The sequence below is a fragment of the Delphinapterus leucas genome, chromosome 16 (genome assembly GCF_059928025.1).
Source record: "Delphinapterus leucas isolate spDelLeu-1000000601 "Yukka" chromosome 16, BTC_Dleu_Yukka2, whole genome shotgun sequence".
Lineage (NCBI taxonomy): Eukaryota > Metazoa > Chordata > Mammalia > Artiodactyla > Monodontidae > Delphinapterus > Delphinapterus leucas.
The window spans coordinates 68,397,238-68,414,965 of record NC_143144.1 but is presented as its reverse complement, the minus strand read 5'-3'; positions in this window follow the sequence as shown (position 1 = coordinate 68,414,965).

Here is a 17,728-nt window from a genome sequence, read left to right as displayed (position 1 = left end):
GGAGAGAGATTAGACCTAAAGAAAAATTGTCTTATTTAAGGACCTACTAAACCAAAATACCTTATGTAGTCAACTAAGCTGGAAGTTCCAAGTATTGAGCAGATTGCCTCTCTGCCTGGCAGGGTTCAGGCTCAGGGGCCGAGGACTAGACTAAGGACCTTGAGCATCACCCTCAACAGAAGCTGATGTCTGCAGCCCCCACCAGTGGTACAGGCCAGTGATACAGTGATTGATGCTGTTGCTCTTGAGGTAGATAGTCCTGAAGTCTGTACTTTTCAGAGTACTTCACAGGTGTCTCATGTGACTTGAGTACGTTTATCTCCCAATTTTTGCTCCAGTGGGATGACCTCCCTTTCCAGTCTTAATTCTGAAGAGCCTTTCTAATCCCCTTTTCTGGAGCATCTGAAGAAAGCTAAGGCAGAATTTCCTCCCCCTGTTGAGTCCATTCTTTTCCATCTTCTAACCAATTCTCAGCTCTGTATATTCTGTCAGGGGGCAGAGACATTGCACTAGGCTCAGCTGGAAATGTGGTTACACTCACCTTTGCACAGAAACTAGGAGCCCCAAACCTCAAGTATGAATGCTAAGAGAGGAAAAACCAAAGCCCTTGGCAATGTGGACTTCACTGTGTTGTTCCCAGACCTTAGGGACTGAGTTTTGAGAGGCCATCAACTCCCATCTCCACACCAGCTGCTGACACACATCTCTCCTTCCTATCTCATTTCAGAAGCAAAAAGGGAAATGAAAACACAGGCCACAGTGCTTTCCTTTCTTGGAATCTCTGCTGCTAGCCTGTGTATGACACCTCTTGTCACATTTTCTAAATGCTTCCCAAACAGCCAGTCATTTTCTTAATTCCTGGGTTTGGAAACTTTTCTCCTAAAATGGAAACAGGCTTTTCAAAGAGCTAGGGTCTCGGAGGCCAATACACCACAATTATTAATAATAACAATAGCTGCCTTTTGTTAAGTTCCTAGGACGCAACACGTCCAGGGCTATATACAGAGCCCTCTTACATGCAGAGTTCTTCCTCTGGATACACATACCTTATCACCAAAGGCTCTGCCTCCTTAGTTTGACACTCATGGTCAGCATCTCTGAGCTTTAAAAAGCTGTGTGGATGCCATTTATTTATTTATTTATTGCTAGAAGATTTAGTGTTGTGCTTGCTGAGTGAGACAGCATTGAGCAGAGAGATAGCCACAAAGACGATAATTCTTAACCAGGCCTGTATATCAGCATTGCCTGGGAAGGTGAAATACACTTACTGGTGCTCCACCAGGGTAATTATGATTCATCAGGTCTGCGATGGGATGCAGAGTGTGTATTTTAACAAATCTCTGTGGGAGATGCTAATATGCGTGCTCAGTTAAGACTCGCTGCTCTAAGTAATAAATCTCAGTGGGGGCAGGAGTGATGAGCAATTGCCTTGGTGGGGGCAAGAAGGGGGTGTCCAAATGACCTGGGAACTTTTATCAAGCCAGCCTGAGCTACCAAGAATGGGCTCCAAATTGAGAATAACTGTCCTGATTCTTCTGGGACAGCCAGGAGGGTGTCACAACCCTCCAGGCACATGAGGCATAACAAACAGTTGAGAGCCACTGTAAATATGGAGGTTGGCATTCCTGGCCTGAGGAGAAGTCACTCCTGGGCACACAAATGGGGGTTCACTATTATTTCTACTATTAGTAGATACTACAGAGGATCTGAATAGACATTTTCCCAAAGAAGACATACGAACGGCCAACAGGCACATGAAACGATGCTCAACATCGCTAATCAGCAGAGAAATGCAAATCAAAACCACAATGAGATATCTCCTCACACCTGTTAGAATGGCTATCATCAAAAAAGATCACAAATAACAAGTGTTGGTGAGGATGCAGAGAAAAGGAAACCCTTGTGCACTGTTGGTGGGAATGTAAATTGGTGCAGCCATGGTGGAAAACAGTATGGAGATTCCTCAAAACTTAAAAACAGACTAACATATGATCCAGCAATTCCACTCCTGAGTATATAACTAAAGAAAATGAAAACATTAATTAGAAAAGATATATGCAAAAAATATATATGTTCATGACAAGAGACCCCAACTAGCCAATCTTGAGAAAGAAAAACAGAGCTGTAAGAATCAGGCTCCCTGTCTTCAGACTATACTACAAAGCTACAGTAATCAAAACAGTATGGTACTGGCACAAAAACAGACATATAGATCAATGGAATAGGATAGAAAGCCCAGAAATAAACCCACATACCTGTGGTCAATTAATCTATGACAAAGGAGGCAAGAATATACAATGGAGAAAAGACAGTCTCTTAAATAAGTGGTGCTAAGAAAACTGGACAGCCATATGTAAAAGAATGAAATTAGAACATTCTCTAACACCATACACAAAAATAAATTCCAAATGGATCAAAGACTTAGATCTATATGAGGCCAGGCACTATAAAACTCTTAGAAGAAAACATAGGCAGAACACTCTTTGACATAAATCGCAGCAATACCTTTTTTGATCCACCTCCTACAGTAATGAAAATAAAGACAAAAGTAAACAAATGGGACCTAATTAAACTCACAAGCTTTTGCACAGCAAAGGAAACCATAAACAAAACGAGAAGACAACCCTCAGAATGGGAGAAAATATTTGCAAATGAAGTGACCAACAAGGAATTAATCTCCAAAATATACAAACAGCTCATGAAGCTCTATGTCAAAAAAACAAACAACCCAATCAAAAAAGGAGCAGAAGATCTAAATAGACATTTCTCCAAAGAAGACATACTGATGGCCAAAAGGCACAAGAAAAATGCTCAACATCACTAATTATCAGAGAAATGCAAATCAAAACTGCAGTGAGGTATCACCTCACACCAGTCAGAATGACCATCATGAAAATGTCTATGGACTTCCCCAGTGGTCCAGTAGTTAAGACTCTGCGCTTACACTGCAGAGGGCTCGGGTTTGATCCCTGGTTGGGGAATTAAGATCCCACATGCTGTGTGGTATGGCCAAAAAAGGAAAAAGGAAAAAGAAAACGTCTACAATCAACAAATGCTGGAGAGGGTGTGGAGAAAAGGGAACACTCCTACACTGTTGGTGGGAATGTAAATTGGTACAATTACATTACCACTATGGAGAACAATATGAAGGTTCCTTTAAAAACTAAAAATAGGACTACCATATGATCCAGCAATCCCACTCCTGGGCATATATCCAGAGAAAACCATAAATGGAAAAGATACATGCACCCCAATGTTCATTGCAGCACTATTTACAATAGCCAAGACATGGAAGCAACCTAAATGTCCATTGACAGAGGAATGGGTAAAGAAGATGTGATACATATATACAATGGAATGTTACTCAGCCATAAAAAAACAAACAAAATAATGCCATTTGCAGCAACATGGATAGACCTAGAGATTATCATACTAAGTGAAGTAAGTCAGACAGAGGAAGACAAATATATGATATCACTCATATGTGGAATCTAATTTTTTTTTAAATTATATAAATGAACTTATTTACAAAACAGAAACAAAGATTTCAAAAACAAACTTATGGTTACCAAAGGGGAAACATGGTGGGGGAGGGATAAATTAGGAGCTTGGGATTAACATACACACACTACTATATATAAAATAGATAACCAACAAGGACCTACTGTATAGCACAGAGAACTCTACTCAATATTCTGTAATAACCTGTATGGGAAAAGAATCTGAAAAAGGAATGAATATATGTATATTTATAACTGAATCACTATGCTGTACACCTGAAATTAATACCACATTGTAAATCAACTTATACTCCAATAAAATTTAAATATATATGTATGTATATATATATGTTCACAGCAGCATTATTTACAATAGTCAAGATATGGAAGCAACCTAAGTACCCATCAATAGATGAATGGATAAAGAAGATGTGTTATATATATATACAATGGAATATTACTCAGCCATAAAAAACAATGAAAGCTTGCCATTTGTGACAACATGGATGGACCCTGAGGGTATTGTGCTAAGTGAAATAAGTCAGAGAAAAACAAATACTGCATGATTTCGTTTATATGTGGAATCTAAAAAACAAATGTATAAACAAAACAAAATAGAAACAGAGTTATAGATACAGAGAACAAATAGGTGTTTGTCAGAGGGGAGGGGGTAGGGGAGAAGAAAAATAGGTGAAGGAGATTAAGAGGCACAAACTTTCAGCTCTAAAATAAATGAGTCACCTGTATGAAATGTACAATGTGGGGAATTTAGTCAATAATAATGTACTATCAGGGCTTCCCTGGTGGCACAGTGGTTGAGAGTCTGCCTGCCAATGCAGGGGACACAGGTTCATGCCCCGGTCTGGGAAGATCCCACATGCCGCGGAGCGGCTGGGCCCGTGAGCCATGGCTGCTGGGCCTGCGCGTCCGGAGCCTGTGCTCCACAACGGGAGAGGCCACAACAGTGAGAGGCCCGCATACAGCAAAAAACAAAAACAAACAAAAAACACACGGTCATCCGTCTGAACGTGATGAGCAGGTGGGGAACACAATGTTCCCACTGTCGCCCATGCCCCACACAGAGCTGGAACCGAATGCTGCAGTAAACTACAAACATCTGTCAAGTCACTGCATTGCTGACACAGGGGCAGGGGCAGGGAGGGGGTGGCAGTCACCAGAAAAATATCTATTGCTTCCTCTGAGCTATAATTTAATTCCTCCACTTTCTTGCTACCAGTGCTGGAGCTCTTTGCAAGCACATTGTTCCTGAAGGTGAATGTAAGCCAAAAGAAAAGCATCACCTCCAAGAGTGTTGTTGGAAGGAGCTGCCTTACTTACCACCTTCCGTGTTTCTCGTCACTGACTGGCAGGTCCATCCTGCTTTTCCCGTGAAAACAAGTGTGAAGTCCTACCGCCACCTTCATCTTTTTGCCAAGGTGCTAGCCCATCCTGCCCCCACCTGGAAGATGAAGCCAAGTGTTTTCTGCCCCTGCAAGGGCCTCCGGCCAAGACCCAAAAGACAGCAGTCTGTGCTAGGATCAACTCTACCTTAAGGATGCCAAGAAAGGTTGGGCTCCCATCTGGCTCTTTGCTGCTGCCAACCTTGCAGGACATATGTGTGTTTCCCCTAAAATGTGACTGCTGAGAGCTGTCCGCACACGTGAAACTTACCATCACCTCCTGAGTTTTCCAGGTCAGTTCTCACAAATAAGGGCCCTTTCCCACCACATCCAGGTGAATTGCCTTGACTGCTTTGTCCAGAAGCATAAGAAAAAGCACACCTTGAATCAGTTATGGTGAGTGATGGCTATTTGTGGCACACAGGTGAGCTAGAGCCACTGGCCCTTGGGTGTAAAGGAGATATCTGTCACCAACATTAATAACTTTTAAACTAACATTCATTAACCAAATTAAGTAAGGTGAATCACCCTTCACATTCACGTAAAGAAACCATGGAGACCCCATGCCTGAAACAAACACACACACACACACACACACACACACAGTATAAAAGGTAATCTGGTCATTCTGCTCCCTGGAAATGATTTTTTTTTCCATTCTCCCTAGTTAATGACACCAGCAAAGCACAAGCTTCTCCCTTCTAAAGGGAGGGGTGCCTGCCAGCTCCTGGGAAGCATTAGAGTGGAGTCATTAAGAATTTGAGCTTTGGAATAAGATAAACCTGGGCTCTGGTCCTGCTTCTGTCACTTAGTAACAGTATTAACTTACTTAACCTTCTGGACCTTGGTTTTCTCATATGGAAATGGAGAAAATAGTAGTAAGCACCTCATGCAGGCTCTTAAGTGAGTGTTAAATGAACAAATACATGGAAAATACATAACACAGTGTTCAGTATTTAATAAATGCTTGACATGCATTAAGTACATTTGTTTATTTGGCAAAACTTTCTTCTTTATTAATCTGATTCTTCCTCAGACAGATGCAAAGAGATCCTAAGACCTGCCCACTTAAAGTTTGATAGTTAGTTAATAAATTGCCATGAGAGGGACTTCCCTGGTGGCGCAGTGGTTAAGAATCCACCTGCCAATGCAGGGGACATGGGTTTGCTTCCTGGTCTGGGAAGATTCCCACATGCCGCAGAGCAACTAAGCCCGTGTGCCACAACTACTAAGCCCATGTGCCACAACTACTGAAGCCTGTGCACCTACAGCCCGTGCTCCACAACAAAAGAAGCCACTGCAGTGAGAAGCCCGTGCTCCACAACAAAAGAAGCCACTGCAGTGAGAAGCCTGCACACTGCATTGAAGAGCAGCCCCTGCTCACCGCAATTAGAGAAAGCCTGCGTGCAGCAATGAAGATCCAATGCAGCCAAAAATAAATATTTTTAAATTGGCATGAGAAATAAGAATTAAAAAACAAAATAAAACTGGGGAAACGTGACTTTAATGAGTTTTAACAGGTATTTATTCCTTTTTGTGTGTGCAAACGGCAAGGGAGGGGGTGGAAGTCCCTTGCCTCGAGACTACATAAAACTAAAAAGCTTCTGCACAGCAAAGTAAAACCATCAACAAAATGAAAAGGCAACCTACAGAATGGGAGAAAATATTTGCAAATCATGTATCTGATAAGGGGTTAATATCCAAAATATATAAAGAATCCACACAACTCAATCACAAAAATATAAATAAATAATCTAATTTTTTTAAATGGGCAGAGGCTATGAATAGACATTTTTTCCAAAGAAGACATACAGATGGCCAGCAGGTACAAGAAAAGGTGCTCAAAATCACTAATCAGGGAAATGCAAATCAAAACCACGATGAGACACCACCTCACACCTGTTAGAATGGCTATTATCAAAAAGACAAGAAAGGGAACCCTTGTGCACTATTGATGGGAACATAAATTAGTGCAGCCACTATGGAAAACAGTATGGAGGTTCCTCGAAAAATAGAACTACCATATGGTTCAGCAATGCCACCTCTGGGTAAAACACTAACTCAAAAAGATACATGCACCCTCACGTTCATTGCAGCTTTACTTACAATAGCCAAGATATGGAAGCATTATTTACAATAGCCAAGGTATGGAAACAACCTGTGTCCATTAGTAGATCAATGGATAAAGAAAATGTGGTATATATATATATATATATATATATATATATATATATATATATAAATGGAATACTACTCAGCCATAAAAAAGAAAGAAATCCTGCCATTTGTGACAGCATGGATGGACCCTTAGAGCATTATGCTAAGTGAAATACGTCAGACAGAGAAAGACAAATACCATATGATCTGACTTGTACATGTGGAATCTAAAGAAAATTCAACCAAACAAAAAGAAAACCAAAAACCAAGTTCATAGATACAGAGAACAGATTGGTGATTGCCAGAGGTAAGGAATAAGGGGTGAGCAAAATGGGTGAAGGGCAAAGGGTACAAACTTCCAGTTATAAAATAAATAAGTCATGGGGATGTAGTGTACAGCATGATGACTATAGTTAATAATACTGTAGTGCATATTTGAAAGTCACTAAGAGACTAAATCTTAAAAGTTCTCACAAGAAAAAATAATTTGTAACTATATATGGTGATGGATGTTAACTAGATGTATTATAGTGATCATTTCACAGTATGTACAAATATTGAATCATTATGTTGTATACCTGAGGCTAATAAAATGTTATATGTTAATTTATATCTCAATACTAAGTGAATGAATGAATGAAGTAAATTAAACCCAAAACAAACAAGGAAGGAAAAATGAAGGGCAGAAATCAATTAAAAACAGGACAACTATGGAGAAAATATCTATAAAACCAAAAGCTGGTTATTTGAACAGATACATAAAATTGATCAACCTCTAACCAAAATGACCAATGATACGACACAGGATAATGATACCTGTTGGCTGCGAAGAGACAGGGCACGTTCATTTTCTCTTAATGGTCACTCTTCACTTCTTGGTCTATTGATGTTGAAAGCCAGATTTTGAACTGAGGGTGAATAAAGTGTGAAGACAGAGTAATTATAGCACAATATTTCTAAGCTAATGGAAATTCTTAAAACTCTCTGGCAAAAGAAGCATCACCCCAACGTGATATTAGGTTAAAGGAAGCAGAGGTAAGGATTTCCTGGCTGTGCCTTAAAGAGATGTTTGTTAAGTATTAAAAGCCTTTTATCTTCCCAGACTTTGAATATTTTGGTTTCTAATACGAAATAAATGAAAATTATTTATTTTTTGATCTAGCTAAACTAGTTTTTTGTGTATATGTCAGGCAATCACCAAATAATTTTTTTACAGAAACTGTTTAAAATAATTTCAAACTTACAAAAAATGTTATAAGAATAGTGTAAAGAAGATTCATATGCCCTTTACCTAGATTCACCTATTTTATCCCAATTGCTTTATCATATACTTTCTATGTGTGTATGTATGTGTGTGTCTCAAACACACACACACACACATAATTACACAATATTACTTTTCAGAACTACCTGAGGGTAAGTTGCAAATATCATGGAACTTCACCTCTAGATACCTCAGTGTTTATTTCCTAAGAATAGAAACGTTCTTTTACATAATCACAGGACAGTTATCAACTTCCATTGGTACATTATTTTATCAATCTCCCTTTGTATTTCAATTTTGTCAATTGACCCAACAGCATTTTTTCTCCAATACAGAAGTCAGTCTAGGATGCATTTACGGTAGGTCCCCTACATACGAACCTTCAAGTTGCGAATTTTCAAAGATGAGAACATGTGTTCCATCAACGTTAGGCGTGAGTGAAATTGCAGCTTGCCCTCCATCTCCTATTGCTGGCGATCCTTCAGCTCTACCATCTCCCACCTCCTCTCCTTCCTCCAGTCAGTAATTCTTCTTGCCCATTCCCTTGATGGCAGCCCCTGTATGCCAGCCGTTGTACTGTACTGTAAGATTAAAAATGTTTGTGTTTGTTATGTATTTGTGTGAAAAGTATTATAAACCTATTACAGTACAGTACTATATAGCCGATTTTGTTAATTGGGTACCTAGGCTAACTTTGTTGGACTTACCAACAAATTGGATTTACGAACGGGCTCTCAGAATGGAACTCGTTAGTATGTAGGGGACTTACTGTACTTGTCATGTCTTTATAGTAGCCGCCAACGTATTATTCTACAGCCTGTCTTTGTCTCTTATAACACTGACATTTTTGAAGAACAGAGTTTCATTTTGTTTTTTAATAGAAGATTCCTCATTTTGGGTCTGTCTGATGTCCTCCTGATTAGGTTCCAGTTATACATTCCCAGCAGGAATACTAATATGTGTGACATTGTATCCTTCTTAGTGTATCACATCCAGAGTAACTTCATATCCATCTGCCCCTCATTGGTGATCTTAATTTTAATCACCTAGCTAAGATGTTTATTGGGTTTTTTAAAAAAATAACTATGATTTTCCCCCTTGCAACTAATGAGCAATCTGTGGGGACCCACTTTTTGGTCATGCAAATGTCCTGCTCCTCATCAAAACTTCTCCCCTAGATTGAACATCCATTGATGGGACTTCCCTGGCGGTCCAGTGGTTAAGACTCCGTGCTTCCACTGCAGGGGGCGCAGGTTGATCCCTGTTCGGGGAACTAAGATTCCACATGCAGCGAGGCCAAAATATAAAATAAAAAATTATCATCACTGATACTTGCTTGAATCATTTTTTACTGTGATGGTTGCAAAATTATTTTCTCAGCACTGCCTCTTCATTTACGACATTGCACAGAACCCTCACTTCTTCCCTGTTTATGTGTCTATCACAAATATGGATTCATGGCTTCCTATTTTTTTCATGATTTATAATTAAATACTGCTCTTATTTTGGTGTCCAAATAATCCCAGATTTGGCCAGTCCTTCAAGCTGTCTTCTCTGTCATTGTGACATGCTCCCATTAATTTGGGGAGCACTTTCTTGCTCTTACTTAACAAGATGTTTCAAGGATTCTGCAGCCTTGGAATCAGCCATTTCTCTGAGGAGCCCTGGATTCTGTTAGTGGGGTAATAGAAACAAAGATCTGGATACGAGGAGTACTCTTTGCTCCTGGGGTGTCTGCTTCTAGGTCCTTCCAGTGAGCTAAGAAATATACAAATGTATATACACATACACACACCTAGATACATACACACACATACATGTGCACATGTACATATTTTGGAAATCATGAGCTTACATTGTTATTTCCAGTGTCAGTCCATCCCCACAGGGTTCTTTCTTGCTTTCCCCATTCCAAATGTGTATGACACTTCTTTCATAGTGAGAATCCTGGCTCCCATCCATTTGCTCAATTTTATAATACATATAAAATAATTTCAGGATCACTTCACCTAAACCACTACAAAAAAAAAATCAAGTTCCTCAAAAGATTTCAGAGATAACAGTAGGCTAAATGAAAGAAGCCAGACACAAAATTCACATATTATATGATTCCATTTATATGCAATATCCAGAATTGGTAAATTCACTGTGGCCGATAGCAGATTTCTGGTTGCCAGAGTCTGGGAGAAGGGAGAAATAGGGAATGACTGCTTTGGGGTATGAGGTTTTCTTTGGGGGTGATAAAAATTGTTGGAACCAGATGGAGGTAGTGGTTACACATAATGAATGTACTAAAGACCACTTTGAAATATTCACTTTAAAATGGTTAATTTTATGTTATGTGAATTTCACCTAATTTTTTTTTAAAAGAATTCAGAAATCATAAGCAGTTTTCCCCTATCCTGCAACCCCAGAGACTGAGGGAATACAGTCAAATACAATTGAGTTTGTACGTTTGCTTCCAGTTTTCGGGTTTTTCGATTTCCCATTCCAATCCTTGCATATTTTATATTGTGAATGTGCTGACTATGCTTCCAAAAGTGAAAGCTATACCCAAAAGTTATACTCAGAGAAGTGTCACTCCCACCTTTATCCCTTCCGGTCTGTAATACACCACCACTTGAACAAACTTAATCGTCTTCCTTCTATAAAGATAAACATATATTTATTTTTCCTCTTTCCCCTTATTTCTAAACAAAAGGTAGTATATATGCAATATCCACTTCCTTTTTTTTTCTTTTCTTTTGCGGTATGCGGGCCTCTCACTGTTGTGGCCTCTCCCGTTGCGGAGCATAGGCTCCGAACGTGCAGGCTCAGCGACCATGGCTCACGGGCCTAGCCGCTCTGCGGCATGTGGGATCTTCCCGGACCGGGGCACGAACCCACGTCCCCTGCATCGGCAGGCAGACTCCCAACCACTGCGCCACCAGGGAAGCCCTCCACTTCCATTTTTTAACTGAACAAGTTACCTCCGGCAAGTGACTCCATATCAGTGCATAAAGCCTTCTCTTCATATAGTGTTGTGTAAAATAGTCTATAGATTTCAATTAGATCAGTTGATTGGTGGTGCTATTGAGTTTAACTATGTCTGTATTGATTTTCTAACTGCTGGATCTATCCCTCAGAGACAGAAGGGTATTGAGGTTTCCAACAGTAACAGTGGATTGATCTATTTCTCCTTACAGTCAGTTCTATCAGTGTTTGTCTCACATATTTTGATGCTCTGTTGTTAGGCATCCACACATTAAGAATTATGTCTTCTTAGAGAATTGATCTTTTAGTCATTTTGTAATGCCTCTTTACCTCTGATAATTTTCTTTGCTCTTAAGTTTGTTTTGTCTGAAATTAATATAGCTACTCCAACTTTGATTAGTGTTAGCACGGTGTATCTTTCTCCATTCTTTTGCTTTTAATATATATGTATCTTTATATTTAAAGTGTGCTTATTGGAGGCAACATATATTTGGTCTTGTTTTTTTATCTACTGTGTCAATCTCTTTTCATTGGTGCTTGACGTGATCACTGATATAGTTGAATTAATAACTAACTTCATTACCCTTGTTCTCTTTTTCTGTCTTCCATAATTTTTCTGCCTTCTGTGCTTTGAATGGAGCATTTTATGATTCCATTTTCTCTCCTCTTAACATATTAAGTATATTTTAACTTTTTTTAGTGGTTGACCTAGAGTTTGCAATATACATTTATGACTAATCCAAGTTCACTTTCAAATAATACTTACATCACTTAATGGGTAGGGCAAGCACTTTATAGTACAGTGTTTCCAATTCCTCTCTCTCATCCCTTATATATAACATTGCTGCCATTTCACTTATCCATAATCTATAGTCACCAAATATATTGTTATTATTTTGAACAGTTATGTTAAATCAGTTAAGAAAAATGGAAGATTTTATTTTACCTTCATTTATTCCTTAATGCTCTTCCTTTATGTAGATTAAGTTTCTCACCTATATCACTTTCCTTCTTTCGTAAGAATTTCTTTTAGCAATTCTTGCAAGCCAAGTCCATTGGTGACAAATTCCCTAAATTTTAGTTGTGTAAGGAAGTATTTCTGAAGGAAATACTTCACAGGGTACAGAACTCTAGATTGGTTTTTTTTTCTTCCTCTCAACACACAAAATATTTTACTCCATCCTCTTCTTGCATGGTTTTGAAAACAAGTCTGATGAAATTCTTCTCCTTGCTCCTCCATGCGTAAGGTTTTTTTTCCCTCTGGCTTCTTTCAAATTTTTTTCTTTACTTTTTTCTGTCATTTGAATGTGCTATGCCTAGGTATATATTTGAGGGTATTTATCCTGTTTGGTATTCTCTCAGCTCCCTGGATCTGTACTTTGGCATCTGACATTAAATTTGGGAAATTCTCAGTCATTATTGCTCAAACATTGTTCCTCTCTTTCTTCTCCTTCTGGTATTCCCATTACATGTACATCAAACTTTTTGTAGATGTCCCATAGTTCTTTTTTTTAAGATTTATTTATTATTTATTTGATTTATTTTTGGCTGCATCGGGCCTTAGTTATGGCACAGGGTCTTCATTGAGGCATGCGGGATCTTTCATTGTGGTGCATGGGCTCTTCATTGTGGCACGAGGGCTTCTCTCTAGTTGTGGCTTGCAGGTTTTCTCTCTCTAGCTGTGGTGCGCAGGTTCCAGGACACGTGGGCTCTGTAGTTGTGGCGCACGGGTTCCAGAGTGTGTGAGCTCTGTAGTTTGTGGCACGCAAGTGCTAGTTGAGGTGCATAAGCTCAGTAGCTGTGGCATGAGGACCTAGTTGCCCCACGGCATGTGGGATCCTAGTTCCCCAACCAGGGATCGAACCTGCATCCCCTGCATTGTAAGGTGGATTCTTCACCACTGGACCACCAGGGATGTCCCTGTCCCATAGTTCTTGGTTTTTTTATTTGTCTGATCTTATTACTCTTTGCTTTTCATTTGAAATATTTCTACTGACATATCTTCAAGCTGATTCTTTCCTCAGCAGTGTCATCTACTGAACCCATCAAAGGCAGTCTTCTTTTATGTTATGGCTTTCCATTTCTAGCATTTTAAAATTCTTAAAATTTCCATCTATGCTTATATTACCCCTTCTTTCTGGCACATTGTGTACTTTTTCCATTAGAGTCTTTAGCATGTTAGTCATTATTTTAAATTCCTGGTCTGATGATTCCAGCATCCCTGTGATATCTGAATCTGGTTCTGATGATTGTCTCTTCAAGTATCTCTTTTAGTATGCCTTATAACATTTTGTTGAAAGCTAGACATGACATATTGTGTAAAAGGAGCTGATGTAGATATGGCTTCAGTGATGTGGTGCTAAGAGGTTGGGGGAAAGGGAAGTGCTCCATAGCCTTATGCATAGGCACATCTTTGTGCTTTTGCTCCTAGGCTGTGACCAAGAAATACTTAGTTCTACTCCCCCCTGCCCCACCTTCAGTGGGACAGGAAGGCTAGAGTTAGATATTTCCATTCCCACACGTGGAGAGCTGGAAGGACCTATAGTTGGATATTTCTCTTCCCCAAGAACAGTCAGGCCCTGATAAAACCCCAGAGGTTAGGCTCTGGTAAAATAGTTTCTCTTGAGGGCAGGGCTTTTTAAGAACAGAAATGCTCTCCGTATATTTCAAAATGGCTACTTTTTACCTCCCCATGCTACAAGTATGAAGAGATTCTTCTCCAATCTTCACTGTGAGAACCTGTTAGAGCTTCTGGAGATAGAAACTCAAAATAAGTGTGGGGACCCCTTTATACTGGGCCACAGCAAGTTTTTAATTCTCAAGACTTGTCCATGCTGAACCATCAGCAATTATTACAGTTTAGGTTTCCTACCCCAGCACTGGTTTCCATGGAAACTTATGCTCATCGATTTCTGCTCTGGCAATTGTGATTATCTGTATCCACTCACCTCTCCAATCTGGGGGGCAGCAATTTTCCCTGTGACCTCAATTCTCTGACAAATCTAATAAGAGTTGTTTTCAGTTTGTTTAGCTTTCCATTTGTTGTTAGGACATAGTGACAACTCCCAAGCTCCTTACATGCAGGACTAGAAACTCGAATTTTGTTTTTGTTGTTGTTTTTTATAGCATTTATCAGCCTCTAATAGACTGGAAGTTTTATTATGTTCATCACTTGCCTTACTCCACTAGAATGTAAGTTTCATTTATTCTGGTGTTTTGCTCACTAATATATCCTGCACCTAGCTCAGTGCCTGGCATGTCAGAGAGTGCTCAAATATTTGTTGAATGGATGCCCACCATTTCTTCATATCCAAGTCTAGGGTATAGAAAAACAAATGAACTTCAATGCAGAATCCTCTATCAGCCATACCACAAAAGATAACTGTGATAACTTTAATTTGGATTTATACCCTGCAGGCCACCTGGATTCAATGGTCTTGGAAGCAAATGAAATCTAGTTACAACACCTGTCACTCCATTGTTCCCTTGGATTAATTTAAACTGATCAGGATGGCTAGCCAGGAAGCCACCTTTCTTAATTACTACTCACAAAGCTCCAAACATGTCTCTCCCAAAGCTGAATTTTTAGTAAGGAGAATGTGTTCACAGCTAAGCATACAACATCACAAAGTCAACATGATAGAGTCAAAAGAACACTGCACTAGTAGAGGTAGTCCCCAGGTCCACTGCACTACTTATTAGTTGACTTAACAAGCTCTTTGGTTTGGTTTATCTTTAAAATAGGTAATATCTACCTGAAAGGGAATGGTCCATGTGATGTCTTTGAATCCCCAATTCTAAAATCATTGATCCTTTGTCCAAAACAAATATTTCATTAGTAATATTTCACCTATAATCAAGATGAAAGACTACCCACACAAAAACAGTAGCAGTTAAGTATATAAACTACACATTATAGACTTAAGTCTGACACTCTGTATCTTGCATTTGGTTTAAAAGGATGAGAAGGAAAGAAGTGGGGAACTCAACCTAAATTGTTCAAAATTATGGCTGTTACAATGTATGATTTTTCAAATTAGCAGATTCTTAACGGAGGAAAATTTGACTTGGCTTTCACCTGGTTAACCTGTTTAAATCAGGCCTCACTTCATCAGCTTTCACTTGAGTAACCTATTTCAACTGGGGCCGTGCAGATGACGTGGTTTATTGGGAGTGGAGTAGGAAGAATACCGACTAAGGAGTCAGAAGACGCAGGCTCTAATTTCAATGTTGACATGATACTCACCAGTGTGTAACTCATTTAATTACCCTGGATATTCTCTCATCTTGAAAATAAAGATAATGGAGTCAGATTTACATAAAAACTAAAAGAACAGCAAGGGAATAATGAAACTAGCTTAGTTACTTAGAGTAATACACAATTGATCCTTAAAGCTAAACATAACCCAAACCAAGAAAGTAGGAAAAATTATCAATGTTGTTTTTTAAGATACAGAAGTAAACCGAATCCTTAATAAAATTGAATCCTCAATAAAATTCATAGGCCATGGAATTGTAGTAATTCAAATTATTTTAAAATTCACTGTTGGAGAAATAATAATAGAGTGGAAAGTTATAACTGCCAAGGCAATTTGGTATAAGCAAACCCTTTTTGACCTTAGAACTTGTTTTAAAGACTTCCCTTGAAAGAATTATTTGTATATTTTAGAATATTTTAAAAAGCTGGTATTTACTACATGGTATTCAAACTGGAGAAACGTAATCTCGACAAAGAGTGAGTGGTGTGTGTATGCGTGTGTATGCATATAAAATGAAAAAAGTAAATCCTAATACTCAGATATCTCATCTGTGATAGCATCTAACGAATGTGGTAAGACTAATTGTCTTGGGAAAAGTAACAGAATAAGTTATGACTGTACAAAAGCATAAAACTAGAAAAATTTTGCTTCTGCAATCCGAATTAGGAGTTACTTAGAAGAATTCTTGACTGTACAGGGTTCTTTTCAAGTTGACATCAAAGGTCAAAATGTGTAGATTACTTGCATCTACGCTGATGTTCAAGGAAGGAAAAAGAAATCGCCAAACATTTGGTGGAAAAATGGTTATCACTCCAAACCCAGGCTCCTTCATAACTCGTTATGTTAATATTTTATTCTCTAAACCAGTCTATCAGTACTTTTAATAACTCAATTAGTGTCCTCAATTGCCTTGGGGTGGCCTTTATTAAACAGTAACAGGAGTTGCTCTGGAGGTTAGAAAAACTGAACTCTCAATGAAATCAGCTATTCTTATTTTTTAAGCAGATTACTCAAATAGGTGTGAAATTCATTAGATTGTAATCTCCTCAAAGGCAAAATTTTGTGTCCGTAGTGTGTGTGACAAGATATATGATAAACATTGCTTTGCACCAAGTAATAGTGCTAGTTAAAAGTATGGAACCTATAATAAAACTGAGCAACACATAACAACCCTCCAAATCAAGAAAACCCAGAGAACCTTACAAATCAGTCACCTGCCTGAGTTAAAACACATAAAGTTCACTTCATTTATGTTTTCACCATTGTGCTCTTTCTCATATTCATATATATGTACTCACATACACGTGACTAGTGTGACTGAGAAATTAATTTTAATCTAACTAGCCACATGTGGCTAGTGGCAACTATTTCAGACAGTGCAGAGTCCTAGAAAAATGGGCATAAAAAGTAAAATGATATTGAAGAATACATTGAGAGGTTAGAAAAACTAAACTCTGAATGAAACTGACTACTCTATTTCCAAAATACCATATTCCTTGTCTCCTTCACAGTTTTACTACAGCTACTTCTCAATTTCTGCAGATTCTTCCCTTTCTCTGCAAAAGCTAAATGTTGGAGTTCATCAGTATTCCACCCTCTTCCCATTCTCCCTGTTCTCCCTAGGAAATTCTTGCTTCAATTACCATCTATTTGCTGGATCATCAGTTTCCAGGCCTAACTTCTAAGCACCAGATCTAAGTATCTAATTGCTTACTTGACATCTCCACTTAATGTCCCACAGGTACTAGAACGCATCTTCCCCTCACACCCAGACAACTAAAAGAACCTGGTGCTCCTGCAAAGTACCATAGTTTAGCAAATACATGCAGGTGCTTAAGCCATAATCCTGGAAGTAACCTTTGATTCTCTAACTCACTTTTTCCAACCAGTCATCAAGTCTTACTAAACTTTCTTCCTAAGACTCCCTTAAATGTTTATTGCTTTCCATCCCCAATGCTACAATCCCAATCAAAGCCACTGTCATCTCTCACCTGGATCACACCAACAGCCTCCCATGTGGCCACTTGGCTCCTAGTTTTGATTCCCTCCAATCCATTCTTCTCAAGATGGCCAGAGTGAAGTTTTAAAAATATTCAACACATATCATAGAATGTTAAGAGGAAAGATGACAGTTAATCACATTGTGAACAGGACAAATATTTGTTACCTGCCCTG